Source organism: Marmota flaviventris, chromosome 2, assembly GCF_047511675.1.
Source record: "Marmota flaviventris isolate mMarFla1 chromosome 2, mMarFla1.hap1, whole genome shotgun sequence".
Lineage (NCBI taxonomy): Eukaryota > Metazoa > Chordata > Mammalia > Rodentia > Sciuridae > Marmota > Marmota flaviventris.
The window spans coordinates 180,481,186-180,488,658 of NC_092499.1; positions in this window are offsets into that span (position 1 = coordinate 180,481,186).

Below are 7,473 nucleotides of genomic sequence, written 5' to 3' on the forward strand. Positions count from 1 at the left end.
CAATATAAATTGGCACATCATAAAGGCTGTTAAAATCTTCAACAATTAAAATGCGTTTAAAAACTTTTAAATACCTCAACTGACTAATCCCCACTAATAGATATTTATTTTACAAATACATATGTAAGATAGTAAATACAAATGTGAATCAAACTATTAGTAATAACAAACTATTAGAAGCAACCTTTCTTTCCATGGAGGATTGGATAAATATAATATATCCATATGATGGGATACTATGCATGCATAAAATAAAACTGTTCTCCATACTGATAAGGAAGCATCTAAAAAATTGTGTGAAGTGAAAAAAAGTAAGATATAAAACATAATCTCTATTTGTATGAAACAAACATATGTGTATATATGCATTGGCTTTTTTTTTTTTTTTTTGTACTGGGATTGAGCTACACCCCCAGCCCTTTTATTTTATATTTTGAGACAGGGTCTTACTTAGCCAGCCAAGTTGTTGTGATTATGGGCCACACACCACTGTGCCTGGCTGCATTGGTTTTTTGTTTTTATTTTTTAGAACACCCCTGGGATCGAACCCAGGGGTGTTTAACATCCCCAGCCCATTTTGAGATGTGGTCTCACTAAATTGCTTAGGGGCTCACTAAATTGCTAAAGTTGGCCTTAAAGTTGTGTGCCTCCAAGCCCGGCATATATATATTAGTTTTTTTAAGGTGGACACAATATCTCTATTTTTTAATTTTATTTTTATGTGGTGCTGAAGATCAAACCTAGTGCTAAGTGAGCACTCAGCACCACTGAGCCACACCTCCAGCTTCTGCATTGGCTTTTAAATGCATGGAATTCCTCTGAAAGGACTTACAGGAAACTGGCATTGGTGTTTGCCCCCATGAAGGAGACCCCTGATGGGGAACAGGGGAAGAGTGGACACCTGCTTTTCACTGAATTCCCTATTGAAATTTTGAACCATGTCCTTTTAATTAAATGAATATTTTTAAGCCATAATTCTAAAACTAGAAGCAATACAAGCCCTACAAAAAAAATACTTTATATATATATATATATATATATGTATATGTGTATATATATATATATATATATATATATATATATATATATACACATATATATATATATATACACATACATACACATGTTGTGCAGTGAAGGGAAAGAAGGATACACTTCAAACTGTTGGCAGTAGCAGAAGGTCTCTGGGATTAAACAAGGGTAGTCAAGGGTGATCTTGACTTTATCTCGATTGTTTGAATTTTATATTTCTAATTTTAGAAAGTCATAGTGTGTTTGGCATGATGATTTGCACCTATAATCTCAGCTACTCAGGAGCCTGAGACAGGAGGATCAAGACTTTGAGGCCAGCCTGAGCAATATATCAAGACCCTGTCTCAAAAAACAAAGCAAAAGGGCTGGGATTGTGGCTCAGTGGTAGAGTGCTCCCCTAGCGCGGGTGGGACCTGGGTTCGATCCTCAGCACCACATAAAAAATAAAGGCAGGGCTGGGGATGTGGTTTAAGCGGTAGCACGCTCGCCTGGCATGCGTGCAGCCCGGGTTCGATCCTCAGCACCACATATAAACAAAGATGTTGTGTCCGCCAAAAACTAAAAAATAAATGTTAAAATTCTCTCTCAAAAAAAATAAAGGCATTGTGTTGTATCCATCTACACCTAAAAAAATAAATATTAAAAAAAGCAAAAATAGGGGCTGGGGTTGTGGCTTAGTGGTAAGAGCACTTGCCTAGCATGTGTGAGGCCCTGGGTTCGATTCTCAGCACCACATACAAATACATGAATAAAATAAAGGTCCATAACATCTATAAAAAAATTTTTTAAAAAAAGCAAAAATAAATAAAGTTTGCATTTTTTATAATATTTATGTAATTTGTTACATTGTTTAAAACCCATTTTAATTTTTAAAAATAGATCTCAGGTGTCCTTATGATTTGGATATAAGGTATCCCCCAAAAGTGCCTGCATTAATGCAGTACTATTCAGAGGTAAAGTGACTGGATTGTGAGAGCCATAACCTAATCCACTCCTTCTAGTTTAAATGACTGGGTTGTAACTGTAGACAGGTGAGGCATGATTGAAGAGGTGGGTCACTGGGGGCATGCCCTGGATGGGTGCATCTTCTCTGTGGCTCCTTCTCTCCTCTCTCTCTTTCTGCTTCTTGACCCTCTGTCTTGAGCTGAGCAGCTTTCCTCTTCTGGGCCCTTCTCTAATGATGTGCTGCCTCATCAAGGGCCCAGAATAAGGGCATCAGCGATCCATAGACTGAGATCTCTGACACCTTGAGCCTTAAATAAACATTTCCTACTCTAAGTTTCCTTGTCAAATATTTTGGTCACAGCAATGCAAAAGCAGTCTGAAACAGGTGGAGGAATGAGGCTGATTCTCCTTCTGAGGAAAGGTTTCATGTTGTGCCTTTGTCACATCTGCCTTCCCCATGGACAGCCTGACCAAGGTACCTGGACTATTATACTACCAGCATCATTCCAAACAGCCTCTCCTGTCACCTCTCACCCACTTGGCTCCCTGTCATCAGGGTTCTGGGCTGAGAACCAGAGCCAACCGAATATATGGTGGTATTTCTAGAGGGTCCTATCAATGGAAGATTGGGCAAAGCCAGCCTAGGAAAAAGGGGCCATCTGGCTCTGACCTCTTTAGTTTTTTTCCTTTGATGTCCTACCATCTCACCCCCTCCCCAATGTATATTTCTTCCTGAGTCCATTTAGGGGAGAAGGCATCAAGAAAGACCATTTGACTATATGTGTAGGAATTTAGAATTGTCCTCTTTGACTAGTTGTATTTTGGAGGCATCTAAAGAGGACAGTGCAGGCCAGGGGTATAGTTCAGTGCTCTAGAGTACTTGCCTAGTATGTGTGGGCATCTGAATTCCATCCCCAGCACCTCAAAAAACAAACAAAACAGAGAGAGCAATGTTCAATTATGAAATTATTTGAGAGGACATTCCCAGTGGCTCAGGAGGCTGAGATAGGAGGATAGGGAGTTCAAAGCCAGCCTCAGGGGATTGGCACAATGATAGAGTGCTTGCCTAGTACATGTGAGGCAATGGGTTCAATCCTCAGCACCACATAAAAATAAATAAATAAAAATAAAATATTTCATCTACACTAAAAATATATTTAAAAAAAAAAAGCCAGCCTCAGCAATGGTGAAGTGCTAAGCAACTCAGTGAGACCCTGTCTCACAAAAAAGGGCTGGGGATGTGGCTCAGTGGCCCAGTGCCCCTGGGTTCAATCCCTGGTACCCCCTAAAAGAATTATGAAAGAGGACATAATAGTGGTGGCAGGATTTCTAACACCTGTGAATAAGGGATCTGGAGGCAAAAAAGGTTTTGCTATCACTCCTAAGTCACACTGATAGGCAATGTCACAGAGATTGTGGATTCTGGAGCTAGATTGGCTGGATTCATGTGTCAGTCTGTCACTTAGCAGTTGTTGGAAAACTTGAGCAAATTCCTTACCCTCTGTGTCTCAGTTTCCAAATCTGCATCAAAGTGGCTTCCTCACAGGATTATTGTGAGGCTGTAATAGAATATTACATGAAAGTCTTTAGAACACCTCCTGAACCAGAGAAAACAAATTATTGAGACCCCTGTCTCAAAATGGAATTTTTAAAGAAAGGGCTGGGTATGGTAGCTCAGCTGTAGAATGCTTGCTTAGAATACATGAAGGTTTTGGGTTTGACTCCCAACACCATAAAAGAAAAAAAAAAAAAAAGGTCTTAAAAACAGTAGAGAGAACTTTCCCCAAGGTGTCTTCTCCCCTACTCTACTTCTTTCCTGTCCTGTTTCCATTCTCTGTCACCCTGTTATCTTAGTGCTATCTCAAAAGTCTAGAAAGACAAATTTCTCCTTAGAAAGTTCTGGGCAGAAAGAAAAAATGAGTAAGCAAAGGAATTCTCATCATGTCTCCATTGTATAGCTAGAAAAATGGAGACCCAGGGAGGGACAAAGTCACTCAAGGTCATGGAGCAAATTAGAAGCAGAGCCAAGTCAAACAAGGGTGTAGGGCTCCTGATTTGAAATTTTATTCCATGACTTTCAACCCATTTGCCCCAAAGCAAGCTCCTTCTGACCGTCAAAGCCTGGCTGATATCTTCTCTTCCATGGGAGTCTTCTTTGAATACCCTTTTGTTGGATTCTCTTAGCACCTTGTCCTACCCACTGTCCTAGCTCTTATCTCCCTGAATTATAATGTTTCTGTTTATGTTTCTATTTATACTGAATGGGAATCTTAAATATAGAAAAAGCATCTGTCTCCCAGAAAGGAACTCAGCATTCCTGGGTGTGTGGTGAATTCAAAGTGTGCAGTGCTGGAAGAGACAGGCCATAGGTTTTAGGAGCTCTAAGGAGAAAGGGCACTTCCTTCCTCCCAGAGAGATTCTGGAGAGCTTCCTGGAAGAAGTACCAGTTTGCTTATATCTACCCTGGAGTCAGTGGTATCCTACACATTCAAATTACTCAATTTCAACTATATGACTTTGGCAAAAGAAAAAGAAAAAAAAATTTTTTCTCCCAGTTGCAACTCTATTTATTAGGAATATCACAAAAATATTTTCACTAAAACAAAATGTACTAGAGTAAGATTAGTAAGTCTTGGGGCTGGGGATGTGGCTCAAGCGGTAGGTACTTGTCCACACTCACTCTGTCCCAGAAACCACCCCACCCTCATACCCCAGGGATAGATGGATAAAACTAAGCTACTTCCCCCCCCCACCCCCGCTTCCCCTCTCTGAAAAATGAATGCTGTCCTGACCAGAAAAACCTCTTTTTGAGTAAAAGTTCTTGGGATATAGCCCCTTGTTAAAGTATTGGCCATTTGTTGGAGGAAATGTGGGGACTATGTCTGCCCTGGCTGAATTTACACATTAATAGTTTCTCTCCTGCCAGGCATGGGTGGAGGTATGCACCCATAGTTCTGGCTACTCTGAAACAGATTACTGAGCCCAGGAGTTTGGGGCCAGCCAGGGTAATATGAGACTTGTCTTTAAAAAAAAAAAAATCTATCTAAAAAATTTTCAGTTTATTCACCAGTAACATGGGAGGAATGTATGATCTACATCTGAAGGCTTCCTCTCAACCTCACCCTCTGTCTTAAGGAAAGGTGGATAAGGCAAGGCGGGAGGGGAGTGGCAAGCAGTTTCTCCAGCCAAGCATACAGACTGGTTCATACCTGTGAGTACACACAAGGTCCCATGAGCATCACACCCAGGCTGACACATCTCCTGCCCTTTGAAGTGAGGTGGGGGAAGCCAACAGGGAATCCCCAGGGCATGGTGAGGGCAGGCCCAAGGCCTAGACAGGAATAGAAGGGTGGCCTCTTGACCTCCAATTCTGGAGTTCATAAAATTGGGCAGGTGCTCACATCTGGGCATGGATTAGATGGGTGTGGGCAACTTTTATCCCCATGGGTGTGAGCTCATGTGCACATAGGTGTTTATTTCTACATGGATGCCTTCATGTGTATGCATGGATGGCCACGTGTGTGTACACAGGAATGGTACCTCATATCCAATTGGAAATGAAACTTCAGGATTACTCTCATTGTGATGCCTATTCTCTCTCTCTCTCTCTCTCTCTCTCTCTCTCTCTTTCTCTCTCTCTCTCTCTTTTTGTTCTTGTTTATTTCCATTGCATCTTTTTATGGCCCCTGGCCCAAGTTAGGGTCCTCAGCTACCATATGATTCTAAGAAGTTTTTTTTTTTTTTCCCTCTCTCTCTGGGCTTCAGTTTCCCCACCTATAAAATGAGGGGTTTGGGTAAGTTGAGATCTGAAGTCTCTTTCATCCCTGAAAGAGATGAAAGAGACTCCTCTCTCTTTTTTTCTTTTTCTGATAATCTCTTCAGTGGAGAGGAGGGATGGGTGCCAAGGGTTTTAAGAGGCAAATCCACTGGGCTCCAGACCCCCGACTTTTCATGAATACTCCTGACTCTACAGAGAAATGAAAGACTGGAATCTGCCTAGCTGACTGTACATGGGGTTCATTTAATACTGGAAATAGAATCCAGGTCATTTAGGGCACCAGAGTGTATGCCAAGAGCCCTCTTCTCTGGGCTTGTGCAACAGGAACCTGGTGCTGAACCGAACTCTGCCTGTAACAGCATAGAGGGTCCAGGTATAGAATCCTATGCCAACCATCCTTCATGAGCTTCAGTCTGCAACACTGAGCCTTGAATTCAAGTCCACTCTGTGCCAGACCCATCGCAGACTGAGTGGGGAAGTGAACGGAAAATGATTCTGCCCTTGGGATCCCATCATCCCCTCAGGAAGACACATACACATTCAGGTATCATCACTTGCATATTTATCTTTTATTAAATTTTTATTTTATTTATTTATTTATTTTTCTTCCATATTCTCTTCTTTTTATTATTATTTTTTATTTTATTATTAGTTGTTCAAAACATTACAAAGCTCTTGACATATCATATTTCATATATTTGATTCAAGCAGATTATGAACTCCAATTTTTACCCCGTATACATATTGCAGATTCACATTTAGGGCACCAGAGTGTATGCCAAGAGCCCTCTTCTCTGGGCTTGTGGAACAGGAACCTGGTGCTGAACCGAACTCTGCCTGTAACAGCATAGAGGGTCCAGGTATAGAATCCTATGCCAACCATCCTTCATGAGCTTCAGTCTGCAACACTGAGCCTTACAAATTAAGGGACAGGGTCTTGGTATGCTGCCCAGGTTGGCCCGAAACTCTTGGGCTCAAACAATTCTTCTGCCTCTGCTGGGTCTATAGTATGTCAGCACTCCTGGTTACTTACTGTTTTTACTGAATAAACAAATGCCTGTGCATCAAGGTGGCCATTGACACATGGGTAGATCAAGGAAGACTACCTAGAAAAAGGAATGAGTAGAATCTGGAAGACAAGACAGATATGGATTTCAGAAAGGCATGCCAGGAGGTGAGAATGCTAAAGAGACAATGAGGAGTTTAACCTCAGCACAAAGTACATGGATGAGAATAAGGGGGGAATGAAGCAGGAGAGAACTAGGTCTGGGTCATAGAGGGCCATGAAGGCTGTATTAGGAGTGTGGGGCTTATGAACCACATAAGGTTCTATATAGATTAAACAAGTGTGATATGAAAGAACAGGTGTGTTAGGGATTATTTAGTTTGCCAGCAAAGAGGTCAACGTAGGGTATAAAGTTAGCAGGAAGTGGGTGTGACAGGCAGAGGTTCAGCATTGCAGGAATGTGGACACTTTAGGGACATCATTCTAAAAAATAGGATGCTTCTTCCTCCCCCACCGAAAGTCTCCTGGTATTATATCCTGGATCCTCTGAGTTACTAGGGCTGAGTCCTCACTTGGGGGTTGCATATTAGGTTGAGTCAGGGTTTTATCAGCAGAACATGAACCCCTGGACTAGCTCCTACTGGCCAGGTGAGTATTTCCCAGTCTCACGCACCAGTTCTGCTCTCTACTGAGAGAAGACAGAACCTTTGGC